Source organism: Cynocephalus volans, chromosome 3 (genome assembly GCF_027409185.1).
Source record: "Cynocephalus volans isolate mCynVol1 chromosome 3, mCynVol1.pri, whole genome shotgun sequence".
In the NCBI taxonomy this organism is placed as follows: domain Eukaryota; kingdom Metazoa; phylum Chordata; class Mammalia; order Dermoptera; family Cynocephalidae; genus Cynocephalus; species Cynocephalus volans.
In genome coordinates, this window is record NC_084462.1 from 13309491 (window position 1) to 13326304 (window position 16814).

The window sequence follows — 16814 nt, forward strand, 5'->3', positions numbered from 1 at the left end:
TTGTATTAGAAGTCTGCATCAATGGCATAAGAAATAAACAAGAAAAAGTGTACAGATTGTAAAACAAGAACTAAAATATCTTTATCTCGTAGAACTCATCACATTATAATATGCTACATAACTTAGTTTTATTACTTATCATCTGTTTCTTTAAATTACTGTGTAAGTATTATGAGGGGAAATTTCTTTTTTATGTTTTGCACACTGACGTATCTCATGAACAAAGAAAAGTATCCACAGAAGATATACAATGAATATTAGTTGAAGCTTCTAACAGATTTGCTATTCATTGGTACCATTCCAAAACTCTTTCTAACTACATTAATATATGTTTCTCCCCTCAGTTTTTATATGCTTAGTGCCCTCCTAAATGAAAGAACCATATTTTGAAGATACGGCCTTCAAGAGGGCTAAGAATCCAGCAGTATCCTGTGTTTAGCTTCCATATCTCACTTATTAAATCTCTATATCCTCTTAGCGCCTGCCATGGAGATTGCTTTTATTTTTATTTTTTCATATTTCCCAGGTAAGTTCTCCCCTTACTATTTCTGCTATCCCTTGTTGAATCTTTAGTATTCAATATTAGTAGGTTCAATAATACACACAACTCACAAATGTTTTTCACAGATAATCTCCACCCCCCACCCCACCCCCCGCCCCACTGCACCCACTGTCACTGCAATTACAGGTGAAATGATAATCATTCCCAGGAAGGAGATGAGATTGTGGAAATGGAAATCTTTATCTCAGGTTCAGATGACCCCTTTTCACATGCACAGATACAGTCATGCTCCCACTGTCCTGACAGCAAATACCATTTGGGTGACTAGTTACTCTTTTCAGATACATTTGAAAATCTTAGAAGAAAAATATGAGTAGAAATTCAGTATTCTTTGTATAAAATTATTATCTGTAAAATATTTCTGCTTTCTGCTACTGGGCATAAAAATATTTCTATATGCAGCAAGGATGTCTCTGAGAAGACCGGAGACATATCGCTACACTTGCTCAGTCCTTCAGGGACACCTTTCATTTCCTTCTTCCTGGTTACAGCTCTCTCTGAAATATTCTCTCACTTATCCCTGGCTAAACACACACAGCCTCAGCGAGTTCACACTATAGACGTGACAGCACAGGTGTGTGATGAGCAATCAGATAATCTAAGCTGCAGAGCAGACACCTGCTGTTTGAGTGACAGTGGCAGGTACGTGCATTTCTTACAGTGGGGAAGCATGTTGGTCTAAATGCAGTCTGTATAATATTTAAATTTTATAGGAGGCCATTGTTTTGTACCGAGTTCCTGTAGTAGGCCCTAACAGACCAAACCAAAATAGAGTCACTCATGCTAAAATTTCCTATCACCAAACTGAAACTAAGTTGTTTATGTGACCTTCTGAGAAATCAGGAGAGATAATAGTCAAATCCCCAAACAGATCGGTTTAACTTCCTTTGTGCAGCTCAGGGGAGCACCTTTCCTAAATTTTTAGAGGAGATACTGCCTGATTCATGAATCACAAATAAAAGCCAATTTGATCATTTAACTAAATTTGTTATAGTTTTGTCTTTTGACAAATATATCTTTACATTTCTGTCATGAGCAGAAGGCTGTCCCATTTTCTTTGCCAGTTATAATAATCCAAGCCTTATGTTAGGTAGATGTGGGGAAAAACATGAATTCAGAAAAAGAGGAATAATCTGGGACTTAAAAAATCTCAAAATATAAATGTCATCCTGCCATGTAGTTATTTTAAAAAGGAGCTTGAATTTTCATTACAATTTTATTATGATTCTCTCTCTAGGCCACAAGTTCCTGGATTGCTACTCTAGATTTTTTCTTTCTTTCTTTCTCTCTCTTACACAGAGACACACAAACATGTATACACATACTTTGTTTAATAAAGGATTTTTTTTTTCAAACAGAAAACATAGTTCTTTTAAGAGACTGTTGTAATGAGCATAACGAAACTGAAGGGAGAAAAAATAAGGAAACAGTTTTGGAGTGGTACAAATGAATGGAAAATCTGTTCAGAGCTTTAACAAATATTTATTGTATACCATCTTTGGATATTTTTCTGCATACATGAGATGTGTCAGTACACAAAACATAAAAAAAAATAAAATTCCCCTCAAAAAATTTACACAAGAGTTTAAGAAAATATGATAAACAATACAATTAATTTTTTTAAGTTATGTAGTGTTTATTTGAAAGGATTTTTTACCCCCCTTTCTGTGGGAGCAGGAGGCACTTAATCCTAATTCTCCCTGTGTCTTCACAGAACTATGATCTGAGGAAATTGTGAGCTGTTATTGATCTGTGACTCACAGTAGTTCTTCAAATGCTGGTGTGATCTATCACTGTAGAAATATGATCTTTCTTCATGAAATGTTAATTCTTATGTCATCTCATGTCTTATTTATCTATACTTTTCTATTTAAATTTATTTTACAATTTCTTTTCCCAATGATTTCCGGTTTTTCTTTCCCTTTCTGCTTCTCTTATATTGCTTCATTATTCTAGTTTAATATATTTCTATTACAATAGTAATTTCATAGATTTGCTCAATCTTTATTATTGTTATTAAAATTGAATTGTTTCTATAAATTGTTTTAATGAATTCATGTTTGTATAAAGTTAAATTGAGTATTCACTTGGACATACTAACTGCTTTCTCCCACCCCACCACCCATGTCCAGTGAGAGAACACTGTGTCTAATTGGTGTGGATCCTTCCAGACAGATTTTTGTTTATTAACAAATATTTTGTAAGGAGTCTTTTAAGTTACCTCTGCTTGATCTACGCTATTACACTAACATTTGCCTACACTATTCAGGACGGGAACATGCTGTACACGTTTGTACAGCATAGTGTAGTCCAGTGAATATATTTTCTGCGTGCTCTTTGTGGAATGTAGTAATTAGTGACCATGTGTTACATATTATCACTGCTGGGGGATCAGCTCTTTTACTCTCTAGAACTTGTGTCCCTGCAAGTTAATGTGTATGTTTATCAAGTCCATTTTCTTCTCTAAAACCTTAATGCCAGTTGCCTTCTCTATTTTAATTATATAATTGAATTAATATAATTAAAACAACTGAAATATAATTGCCCCAAATTCTTATTTTTGTATACTCCATATGAAATATCCTAAAATAATTTTTTTTAAATGTAGGTTCTTTAAAAATGCTATTAAGGTAAAAATGGGCGATAAAACTTACATGTTTAAATGTTGCATAAACCTGTGAGTATTCTGCATTTAGATTCTCAACATCGTTTAACATTCAGGCTACTTTAAAGAATACTTTTATTAATTATGGCTTGTGATAGGAAGGAAAAAACATTAAAACTTCTAACAAAGAAACTTGACCCTTAATACAATTCAGACAAATTAATATATGTTATAGTTAAAAATAACAGAATATTATTTACAATATTATTTGCATTTTTCTATCATTTTTGAAACAATTTGTAAAGTTATAAGTTTTTTCTACCAAGGTACTGCATGGTCATATACATTGCCCCATATATTTTGTTTTTTTATTCAACTGATTAGGACAACTACTGAAATGATTATTGATAGATTTCTCTTTATGTTCTACATACAGTTGTGTGTCTCTTAACAATGGGGATATGTTCTGAGAAATGTATCTTTAGGCAAATTTGTCATTATGTAAACATCATACAGTGTACTTACAGAAACCTAGGTGGTATACCCTACTACACACCTACACATACTGTATAGCCTATTGCTTCTAGGATACAAACCTGTACAGCATATTCCCGTGCTGAGGAGTGTAGGCAGTTGTAATACAATGGTAAGTATTTGTACATCCAACATATCTAAATATAGAAAAGGTACAGTGAAATATGGTATTATAATCTTATGGGTCCACCATCGTATATGTGATCTGCCATTCACCAAAACGTTATATGGTGCATAACTGTATTTAAATAGTTTCTTTTTTATTTTTGTAGTGTATTTCTACTTTCATTATTTATTTCATCTTAATGAAATAAAATGGCCTCTTGTTTGTGCCATATACAGTAAAAATTTGCTCAAACAGAAGTTATAAAATAAACTCTTACAGTTTTACCCAGGTGGTTTGTCACTCTTTTGTTTAATACCAATATGATTTTAAAAATCTCTATGCGATGAGGCAAAAATTGACCTCCATATCTCCAAATATATTAATGTCATGCATTAAATAAATTATTGGCCAAAAATATTGCTATGGTTTTCTTACAAACTTCATGTTCTGTACCATTAATCTAATTTCTATTACTTTATCAGTAAAAAAGCTGTCAATGCTGTTGCATTTAATGCATTTGAATTTTTTTATTTATTTAAATTACATTTTTGATATTTTGTAATTACTAGAGAAATTTTGGAAATATTACAGTTTTTATTGGTATAACACTAACTAACATGCTGTAGAACAGAAAAGTGTGATAACTTTTTCACCAATCACAAGGGTCACAACCGATACTGCTATAACAAAAGACAGGTTAACAAGAGAAAAGCATAACAAATTATTTAATCAACATTTTACATGATGTGGGAAACTTCAGAAATAAAGACCCAAAGACTCAGAGAAAACTGTATTTTTATGCTTATGTTTGATGAAGAATGGACAAGCCATGTAGAAATGTTATTGGACAGAAGGGTATGATCTAATGGTAGCAGAGTGAAGGGGTAAACCCAGCAAAGCCTGTTCAGATTATTTTTGGACTTTCTGTGTAGCATTCTTTCCTCTAGGGTATGGGGCAGGATCCCTCTGGAATGAGGGTCTTCAAGGAAGAAGTGAGAAAGAAGAGAGAGTGTGACTTTTCTAGGTTTTATGGTTTGCTTTGGGGTGATGAGGGTTCTAGTTTCTATAACTCACTTTGGGGAAGAGGAATTCTGGTTTCTATGACTCACTTTGGGGGAGCAAAATGAGCAAGAGACAGTAGGGCAGGTGGAGGTCATAAAGACCTTTCTTCTGAGGTGTTCCAATCTCCTTTAGTTCAAAGTACTCATACACCATACATTGGGGTGGTATCGTGTTTTCAGCCCCAACAATGCTTATTTATATTTAGTATTATATATAATATTAGAATTTCTATCTTGGTCTACAGTATATTTCTGCTGTTATCTAGTTTTGAACTTAATATATTAAACACTTTAAAATTTTAATTCAGTATTTCTTAAAATTATTTAATGTTAGTTGAAGTTTAAAAATTATAAATTGTATTTGAAATTAACTATTTTGGTTTTACCCTTTTAAAGACAATATTGCCGATTGACATAAAATCTGTTGATTTCTGATTACTTATATAGTATATGTGTGTACGCCAAACCATGTTATTGATTCTAATGTGTCGCGTGATTCTATAGTATTTTTCTAGTAAGGGACCATTTCAGTTCTTGAATATGAGCACTTAACATCTTCATTTGCAATAGAAATACATACACAGTTACTTCAAAAAGTTCATGGAAAGATTTCTATTATCTTTTAATTCTATTTTTCCATGAACTTTTTGAACTTCCCTTGTATAGTTATTATTCTTACGCTATTGAAATGACCACAATACACTTCATAGACCGTTGTATACCTTTGGTGCTGTTTAACACGTTTTCCCATATTGCCAGTATATGTGTAAGTAACACTAAAGGCTGATCAAATGCAGATTCAATTTCTCTCAAGGATACCTCAGTGAGATGTCCTTCTTATCACCTCCCACTGGATGCCTTTCTATTGTGCTGTCTCTTTCTGTGACTGATCATCAGGGTCCTCCCAAGATCAATTTCTTGGTAGCATTTTATCTATTGATTTCAGTTGCTACTGACGATTATTTCCCAGATATAATACCTCCTTAGAAGATTCAACATATTGGTATTCTATTACTCTTTTTGCATTTATTAGTGGAATTTGTCTGTCATGAAAATCTCTTCCTCATTATTTTAATTACCCTGAAATGCAGACTGTACTTGAAAGGTAGAGGATATGCCTAATGCTTTATGTTTTATTAATTAGTCTTCAGAATAACAAATTGGTTTTCTAACATTCTTCAAAGTCAACCAGTATGATTTTAATGAGTAGGAAAATACGGGTTTTTAACACACATTATCTAAATCTTTTCCAGTGACTATTTCTTTGGTTCTCAATTTGTTCCATTACTGTGGAGTCAGATCCTGAGGTAAAACCGGTGCCTTCCCAGCAGTCTTTGTGAGTTTTCTTGCTTGCCAATTTTGACCTTAAACATTTCCTGCCCTAGACCTAGAATTAGCTTTTTTATTTTTCTGTTTTTTCAAAAGAGAAATCGAAATTTGGGAGTAGTCAGTGTAATAGGGATGAAATTTCTCTGGATTGATCATAGTATCTACACCTGTTGAATGGAAAGAGATTATAAACACACACGCACAAACACATGCTTCAAATCCAACACAGATTAAGTTAATGCTAATTTCTTCAAACAAATGTAATGTTATATAGCTCTTATTTAAATTATTTATTTCTATTTCTTATCTCTTGGTGAGTCTTGGTTCCAAATTACATCAATACATTTACTTATAGTATGAATTTGTTATTGCTGCCACATGTTCATTTTGAAATATTAATGACGATATTTTTGCTAATAATACAATTATGGGCCAAATTTTAGATATTTAAGGTAGGTTTACCATGATACGTTTCTGTGATTTCTAGGGGGGGTTCTCAGTGACCACCTTCAGGTTTCAAAATTGGCTAAAATGACCCATAGAACTCAGGAAAGTTCTATAATTATAATTATGATTTTATTATTACAAAATATGCAAATTAGTAACAGGAAAAGGGAGAGGTATATAGGGTGAGTTCTGAGAGGGTTCCAAATGCAGAACTCTGTCATCCTTGGGCATGCATTACCCTCTCAGCACCAAAGAGTGACAAGCCTCAAAGAATATTGACAAAGGGGGAGGGCTCACCAGAACTTCAGTGTCCAAAGATTTTATTTCATTATGTAGACATGATTGTTTAAATTACTGGCCATGTGATTGAATTTAAATTTTAGTCCCTCTCTCCTCCCTGGAGACCAGAGCATATATATATCACGATACCCAAAGCTCCAAGCTTTGAGTCACATGGCATGCCTAGCCCCTACCCTGAGTCATCTTATTATCACGATCTATCTAGAGACCTAACCTGAGTCACCTCATTAGCATAAACTATCAGGGCCCACCATGAAGAACAGGATGCTTCTATAATTTGGGAAAGTTGAGGGGTTTAGAGGTCACATCTCAGGAACCAGGGACAGAGATCAGATGAATTATTTACCATGCAACTACTGTAGGATTATCATATGGAATATTTATTTTTGTCCAGCAGTCAAAACTATAACACAATATTGATTCAGATAAGTCTAGTATCTCTACCCTGGTAGGTCTCTGTCCCTCCAGGTTATCATTCTTATAAGTTTTTGGTTCATTTTAAAATAGATTTTTTGAGACAATTCTATATATATATATATATATATATTATTAAATCTTTCTTATTATTTATTTTAAGCATATTCATTAATTGTGATTTTTCTTGATGCCTTTTACCCAGCCTATCCCCCACCCTGCCTCCTTCCATCTCTAGTATCCTTAGGTTTGTTCTTTTTCTGAAAGTTCCATGTATTGTTTTGGTCTTTCCTTCCCTCCTTCTTTCCTTCCTTTCTGTCTTTCTGTCTTTCTTCTTTCTTTCCTTCTTTCTTAGCACCCAGTTGTGAGTGAAAATATGCGGTATTTCTCTTTCCTTGTCTGGCTTATTTCACTTAACATAATTTTCTCTAGACTCATCCATGTTGCTGCAAATGGCAGAATTTCATTCTTTTTTACTTGACTGAGTAGAATTCCATGGTGTATATATACCACATTTTCCTTATCCAGTCATCCATTGATGGACACTTAGGTTGGTTCCATATTTTGGCTATTGTAAATAGAATATGGGAGTACAGGTATCCTTTCGACACGATGATTCCCATTCCTTTGTATCTATGCCCAGTAGTGGGATTCCTGGATCATATGGAAGATCTATCTGTAGTTGTTTGAGGAACCTCTATACTGTTTTCCACAATGGCTGTACTAACTTACAGTCCCACCAACACTGTAGAAGAATTCCCCTTTCCCCACATCCTCGCCAGCACTTCTTGGTCTTGGTCTTTTAAATAATGGTCAGTCTAACTGGGGTTAGATGACATCTCAATGTGGTTTTGATTTGCATTTCCCTGATGACTAGTGATGTTGAGCATTTTTTTATGTGCCAGTAGGCCATTTGCATATTTTCCTTTGAAAAAATGGCTATTCATCTCCTTTGCCCACTTTTTAATTGGATTATTTGTTTTTTTTTTATTGTATAGTTGTTTGAATTCTTTATATATTCTGGATATTAATACCTCGTCAGATGTATGGTTTACAAATATTTTCTCCCATTCCATAGGCTGTCTTTCTGCTCTGTTGATTGTTTCCCTTGCTGTGCAGAAGCTTTTTAGTTTGATATAATATATTTCTTTGTAATCAGAAAATATGTATCATACTATGCATCCTCTTCTGTATTTTTTTTTAACTAAAGAGGATATCCCAATGGTGACATTATGCATCCTTATAGAGATGTTGTTTAATTACTTTTACAGCTCTAGTGGATAATAATATGTGAATGGGCCATCACTTCTTCAAAGAGCTCTCTTTAAATGGACATTTCCAACACTGGACCTTAATCAATAAGCACATATTCTTAGTTTCCATATAAAGTATGTATGATATAAAGAGGGAAATATTTATTAGATTTAGCAAAGGTTAGGTAGATGGAGGTAGTACATTTGTGCATATCTTTTTCTTTTTCTTTTTTTTTCCAGAAGATGACCGGTAAGGGGATCCAAACCCTTGACTTGGTGTTGTCAGCGCCACACTCTCCAAGTGAGACGCAGGTTGGCCCCATGCATTTATTTTTCTAACAACTTTTCTCACTCCCCCAGATCTCACAGATATTGAAGTGATGGGCTCTGCCAACTTGGAAATGGGGATCATATTACTCACCCAAACAGGAGCTGGGATCCTGGGGAATTCCTCACTCTTTTGCTTTTATAACTTCATTTTGATCACTGGGAAAAATCTCAGATCCACAGACCTGATTATTAACCAGTTGGTCTTAGCCAACTCCTTGGTGCTTTTCTCAAGAGGTATCCCTCAGACAATAGCAGCTTTTGGATGGAAATATTTTCTGGGTGATGTTGGATGTAAAGTTGTTTTCTATTTTCACAGAGTGGGCAGAGGAGTTTCCCTCAGCACCACCTGCCTGCTGAGTGGCTTCCAGGCCATTAAACTTTATTCCAATATCTCTAGGTAGATAGAGCTCAAAATTCAATCTCCAAAGAGCATTAGCTTCTGCTGTTTTCTCTGTTGGACCCTGCATGTCTTGACAAGTGCTATAATTCCTTTGGAAGTGACTGGCCCAAGAAATAGCACAGATATGTGTGGAAACAAATTATGGATACTATTCCTCACTTATACAGGATAAACTTAATGTCTTATTACTTGCAATCATTTTTTCTCTCATTGATGTTATGTGTTTGGGTCTTATGATCTGGACCAGTGGCTCCAGGGCTCCATGGTCCTTATCCTGCACAGGCACAAGCAGCGAGTCCAACACATTCACGACAACAGACTCTCCTCCAGATCGTCCCATGAGGCCAGAGCCACAGTTGTTTTAAAAATCCATTTATCTGTTGATAGGCACTTAGGTTTATTTCATGTCTTTGCTACAGTGAATAATAGTGTTACAATTAATGTGGGAGTGCAGGTGTCTCTTCAATATATTGATTTCATTTTCTTTGGGAACGTACCCAGTAGTGGGATTTCTTGGTCATAAGGTAATTTTTAAATTCTCTGAAGAATCTCTATACTGTTTTCACAGTGGCTGTACCAATTTACATTCTCACCAACAATGTAAGAGAGTTCCCTTTTCTCCACATCCTCACCAGCATTTCTTATTTTCTGTCCTTTTGATAATAGTCATTCAAACTGGAGTAAGGTGATATATCATGGTGGCTTTAATTTGCATTTCCTTGATGATTAGTGATGTTTAACATTTTTTCATGTGCCTGTTGTACATCTGTAAGTCTTCTTTTGAGAAATGTCTGTTGAGGTCCTTTGCCTATTTTTTAATTGGTTATTTACTTATTTATTTATTTTGTTGTTGGGTTGTTTGAATTCCTCATATATTTTAAGTATTAGCCCTTGCCTGATGTGTAGTTTACAAATGCTTTCTCCCATCCTATAGGTTTTCTCCTCGCTTTGTTCAGTGTCCCTTGCTGTGCAGAAGGTTTTTAGTTTTGTGTAGTCCCATTTGTCTACTTTTGCTTTACTCACCTATGCCTTTGTAGTCTTGCTCAAAAGTTCTGCCCACTCCCATTTCATGTAGCATTTTCCCTAAGTTGTCTTCTAGTAGTTTCATAGTTTGGGGTCTTAAATTTAAGTCTTTAATTAATTTTGATTTGATTTTTGTGTACAGTGAGAGATAGGGGTCTAGTTTTAATCTTCTGCATGTGAATATCTAGTTTTCTCTGCATCCTTTATTGAAGAGGCTTTCCCTTCCCCAGTGTATATTTTTGGGATTTTTTGTTGAAAACTGGTTGGCTGTTATTCTGGGCTCTCTATTATGTTCCATTGGCCAATTAGTCTGTTTTTATGCCACCACTATGCTGTTTTGGTTACTATACCTTTATAGTATATTTTGAAATCAGATAGTGTGATGTTTCAAACTTGGTTCTTTTTGTTTAAGGTTGCTTTGGCATTATGGGGTCATTTATGGTTCCATACAAATTTTAAGATTTTTAAATATTTCTATAAAGAATGTCATTGGTATTTTGATAGCAATTGTGTTAAGTGTGTAGATTGCTTTGGATAATATGGGCATTTTGATGATATCAATCTATGAACATGGAATATTTTTCTATTTATTTATGTCTTCTTTAATTTCTTTCACCAATATTTCCTAGTTTTTGTTGTAGAGGTCTTTCACCTCTATTGTTAAATTTACTCCTAGGTATTTAATTTTTTTGGTAGCTATTGTGAAGGGATTACTTTCTTGATTTCATCTTCAGATTTTTTTATTGGTGTATAGAAATGCTATTCATTTTGTGTGTTGATTTTGTATCCTTCCACTTTACTTATTAGTTCTAGTAATTGTTCAGTGTAGTCTTTAGGGTTTGCTATGCATATGATCATGTCTTCTTGCAAGTAGGAGTAGTTTGACTTCCTCCTTTTCAATTTGGATGCCCTTTATTGCTTTCTCTTGCCTTAGGGCACAGGTTAGAACTTCCAGTATTATGTTGACTAAGTGTGGGGAAAGTGGGCACCCATGTCTTGTTCCACATCTTAAAAGAAAAGCCTCCCATTTTTGTCCATTCAGTATGATATTAGCTGTGGGCTTGTCATATATGCCCTTTATTTGTTGAATGTTTGTTCATGAAGTGGTGTTCGATTTTATCAAATGATTTTTCCACATCTGTTGAAATGATCACCATGGGTATTCACTGGAGTGACATCATAAAGATGGTGGAATAGATGATCCTAAGCATTGTTTGCAGTCACAACCAATCAAATTACAAGTATTAAAAAGAAAAGACTGCCATCCTGGGACCACTGGAGCTTGGGGTTGAGGAGAGACCTGCAAAGTTTGTGAAGACATGAGAGGCTGCAGTGAGAGAGGGTAGGGACTACTGCAACCAGCCCTAGCCACTTCTGGGCCAGCACGGTGTGGAGTGGAGAGCAACTTCAGCACATGTAGCTACTAGTGGGATATGGAAAAGCTACGAGGCACCCTTTACGTGAAGCTCTTTGGACTCTGCAGAAGAGAAGAGAGATTTGGAGTGCACCATACCAGCCCCCAGGCCAGCAAGGCCACTGTCAGCATTCCTCTGGACCTGGAATGATAGTGAGGGGCCAAAGCCAAGTGGAGAAAGGAGCTACCCAAAAGTTGGTGAGTCATCACAAAAGATTCCTGCAAAGTCTGCTCCACAGAAGCATTGGAGTGCAGGGGAGAAGCTGGCCTGCCACAGGAACACTGGGCAAAGTGTGCACAGCTGATTGGCCTTCTGATAGGCATGGGTGCCACTCAGTGGAGACCAGTCAGATCAATAGAATTGCAGGGTGTGCAGTTTGTAGAAAATACTCAGACCTGGGCTGGAATTTCTACACAGCCTATTTGCATCTATGGAGACCTCACAAAATGTGGAAGTGATTAAAATGCCAACAATTAAAATTTGATCTACACAAAAAGCCTTCCCCAGTCTGAGAATCAGCAGCGAAGCAGCAATTTAGCTCAAACACAGAGCTCAAGTTCTGATCCCCACAGGAAGTTCCCCCAATTCAGGAATTAACCGCAGGACAGAAAATTAGTTCCAGTGCATAGGCCCCCAGCTGTGCTCCTGCCTTCTCTTGGGTGGGAGAGACAGAGTTTCAGTGGGGGTGGTAGCTAATAATCTACCACAGAATAATTTAAATATATATATATATAAAGACTAGAGACAAAGCTCTGATATTAACCAGTAAAGGTATAACACCATCAAAAAGCACCTATAAAACCTAGAAGAGGTAGCAGCATCCTCAAATGCCCAGGCATCAATGTAAAGACACAAAGATCAAGGAAGAACAGAGAAATATGACACCAACAAAGGAAACAAAACACCAGCAATGGACCCAGAGGAAAAGCAGACTTATGAAATGTCTCTCAGAGAATTCAGAGTAACTCTGTTAAGGATGTTCAGGAAGTCACAAGAAAATACAGATAGAAAATTAAATGATATTTGGAAAACAAATCAGGAGCAGAATGAAAAACTGACAGGAACAGAATCAATTAAAAAAGTAGAAATTCTAGAAATAAAGAATATGTTACATGAACTGAAAAGCTCTATAGTAAGATTCAATGGCAGATCTGATCAGAGGAAAGGATCAGTGAATTTGAAGACAGAACATATGAAATTTTCCAATCAGTGGCACAGAAAGAAAAAAATAAAAAACATGAAAAAGAAATTCATCAATTATGGAACTCCCTAAAATAGCCCCCACATAATTAGTGTACCCAAAGGAGAGGAAAAAGTAAGAGACCTAGAAAGCATATTCAAGGAAATATTGACTAAAAATTTCCCAAGTATGGAGAAAGATGACAATCTCCGGGTACAGGAAGCTCAGAGGTCACCAATAAAATTCAATCCAAAGAGAAACACCCAAAGGGCATATCATAACCAAATTATTAAAAACCAAAGACAAAGAAGGCATACTAAAAGCAGCAAGAGAAAAGAAACACATAACATTCAACAGAACCCCAATATGTTTCAGAAGATTTCTCAGTAGAAACACTACAGGCCAGAAGAGAATAGGATGATATATTCAAAGTGCTGATAGAAAAAAACCTGTCAGCCAAGAACTCTGTATCCAGCAAAACTAACCTTCAAAAATGAAAGAGAAATAATGTGTTTCCCAAGCAAACAAAAGCTAAGGGAATTCATTGACAGTAGACCTGCCTTACAAGAAATGCTAAAAGGGAGTTCTTCAGTTTGAAAGAAGATGACGCTAAAGAATGGCAAGAATACATGTGAAGATACATAACTAACTCACTAATAAAGTAAGTACACAGACAACCTCAAAATAATCCAGTGTTATAAGGTGGTGAATAGACCACTTATGTACTTAGAATGAAGACAAAAGGACCAACCTAATGAGACAATAAAAAATACAACAACCATATTAGAGAAAGGCAATATTAACAGCTGTACCTTGAAACAACAAAATGTCAAAAAAGTGGGCAGAATGACACCAAAGAATAGAGTTGGCTTTGTTTTTTTGTTTTTTTTATATCCAAGTTAAATTGTTATTAGTCTAAAATATCCTAACTGTAACATGTTTTTTGTAAGCCTCATGGTAATCATAACACAAAAACTTGTCAGAGACACACTAAAAATAGTGAGAAATCAAAATATACTGCTAGAGAAAACCACTCAACCACAAATGAAGACAGACTGGAAAAAAAGGAAAAAAGGATCTGCAAAACAACCAGAAAAAAAAGTAACACAATGACAGTAACAACTCACTATTTATCAATACTCTAAATGTAAATGTATTAAATGCCCCAATTAAAAGACACAGAGGGGCTGATGAATTGTAAAACAAAAACCAACTATATGCTACCTACAAGAAACTCACTTCACCTATTACAACACACATCAGCTGAAAGTGAAGGGATTGAAAAAGATATTTCATACAAATGGAAACCAGAAAAGAGCATCAGTAACTATTCTTATATTCAAGCCAAGGAAAGTAAAAAAAAAAAAAAAAAAAAAAAAAAAAAGACAAGGAAGGTCATTATATAATGGTAAAGAGATCAATTCAATAAGGGCATATAATAATTCTAAATATATACACATCCAACACCAGAGCACCCAGTTATACAGAGCAATTACTATTAGACCTAATAGGAGAGATAGACTCCAACACAGTAATAGCTGGAAACTTTAACACCCCACTTTCAGTAAATAACATATCATTTAGACAGAAAATTAATCAGGAAACATCAGAATTAATCTCTACTCCAGGCTGATTGGACCTAACAAACATTTATAGAACATTTCCTCCAATAGCTGTAGAATACACATTCTTCTCAGCAGAACATGGAACATTCTCTAGAATAGACCATACGTTAGGTCACAAAACAAGTCTCCAAAATTTTAAAAATTGAAATCACATCAACTACCTTGTCCAACCACAACAGAATAAAACTAGAAATCAACAACAAAAGGGACACTAGAATACATACAAATACACAGAAATTAAACAATGTGCCTCTAAACAATGAATAGGTTCAAAGAAGAATTTAAAATGGAAATTTAAAAAGTTCTTGGAGACAAATGAAAATGAAAACACAACATACCAGAACCTGTGGGATACAGTGAAAGCTGTTGTAAGTGGGAAGTTTACAGCAATAAATGCCTACATCCAAAAAGAAGAAAGACTTCAAATAAACAATGTTCCACCTCAAGGACCTAAACAAACAATAACAAACCAAACCCAAAATCTTTTGGAAGGAGAGAAATAACAAAGTTCGCAGCAGAAGTAAATGAATTAGAGATTAACAAAACAATACAAAAGAATGATGAAGCAAAGAGTCGGGTTTTCAAAAAGATAAACAAAATTACAAACCCATAGCTAGACTAACAAAGAAAAAAAAGAAATGTCTCAAATAAATAAAATCAGAATGAAAAAGGAGATATTACAACTGATACCCCAGAAACACAAAGGATCATAAGAGACTATTATGAACAACCATATGTGAACAGACTGGAAAAACTTAGAAGAAATGGATGGATTCCTGGATACATACAACTTACCAAGGTTGAATCATGAAGAACTAGAAAACCTAAACAGACCAATAATGAGTAATGAGATTGAAGCAGTCATAAAAAGTCTCCCCAAAAAGAAAACCCAGGACCAGATGGCTTCACTCAAAATGAATTAAAGACCTAAATTTAAGACCCCAAACTATGAAACTATTAGTAGACAACATAGGGGAAATGGTACATGAAATGGGGGTGGGTAGCACTTTTTAAAAATAAGACTACAAAGGCACAGGCAACTAAAGCAAAAGTAGACAAATGGGACTACATGAAATGGAAAAGCTTCTGCACAGCAAGACACATTATCAACAAAGTGAAGAGCCAACCTACAGAATGGGAGAAAGTACTTGAAAACTATACATCAAACAAAAGACTAATACCCAGAATATGTGAGGAATTCAAACAACTCAACAGCAAAAAGCCCCCCAAATAATACAATTAAAAAATGGACAAAGGACCTAAACAGACATTTCTCAAAAGAAGACTTACAGATGTTCAACAGGCACATGAAAAAACGCTAAACATCACTGATCATCGGGGAAATGCAAATTAAAACTACAATGAGATATCATCTCACTCCAGTTAGAACAGCTATTATAAACTAGAAAGAAGATAAAAGTGCTGACAGGGATGTGAAGAAAAGGAAACTCTCCTACATTGTTGGTAGAAATGTAAATTGGTACAGCCATTGTGGAAAATAGTATGGAGATTCCTCAGAGAAGTAAAAATAGATCTACCTTATGACCCAGCTATCCCTTTACTGTGTATAATATACCCAAAGGAAATAAAATCAATATATCAAAAAGACACCTGCACACTCATGTTCATTGCAACACTATTCACAATAGCCAAGAGATGGAATTAACTTAAACGCCCACCAATGAATGAATGGATTAAAAAGCTGTGGTATATACAATAGTAGAATACTATTCAGCTATAACAAAAAAGATATCCTGCCATCTGCAGCAACATGGGTGGAACTGGAAACCATCATGTTAAGTGAAGTAAGTCAGGCACATAGAGAAAACTGCAAAAAATGATAAATGTGCAGCTTGATGAATTTTCAAAAAACGTATTAACGCAAGTAAACAGCATTCAGATCATGAATACATTTCCAGTACCCTGAGAAGTCTTTCATGTGGTCCCTCTCAACCCCTAAACCCCCTCTGACTTCCATTGCCACAGATGAGTTTTGCCTGTTTCTTGAAATGTATGTAAATAGAACCATATAATTTGTACTCTTTTGTGTCTAGTTTCTGTTTAAAATTCTGCTTGTGAACTTATCAATGTTCTTTCATGTATCAGTAGTTCTTTCATTTTCATTAGTGTATAATATTCTACTTGGAGTACATAGCATAGTTTTGTACTCGTTAGCACACCACTTATTCCCCCTCCCTCTCCTCTCCCGGCCTCTGGTAACCATTATTTT

At 35.0% G+C, this 16814-nt stretch overlaps 1 pseudogene; it reads left to right on the forward strand.

Moving 5' to 3' along the window:
- Positions 1-8991: 8991 nt before the first annotated feature.
- Positions 8992-12408, forward strand: LOC134372443 (vomeronasal type-1 receptor 1-like; annotated as a pseudogene).
- Positions 12409-16814: the final 4406 nt, after the last annotated feature.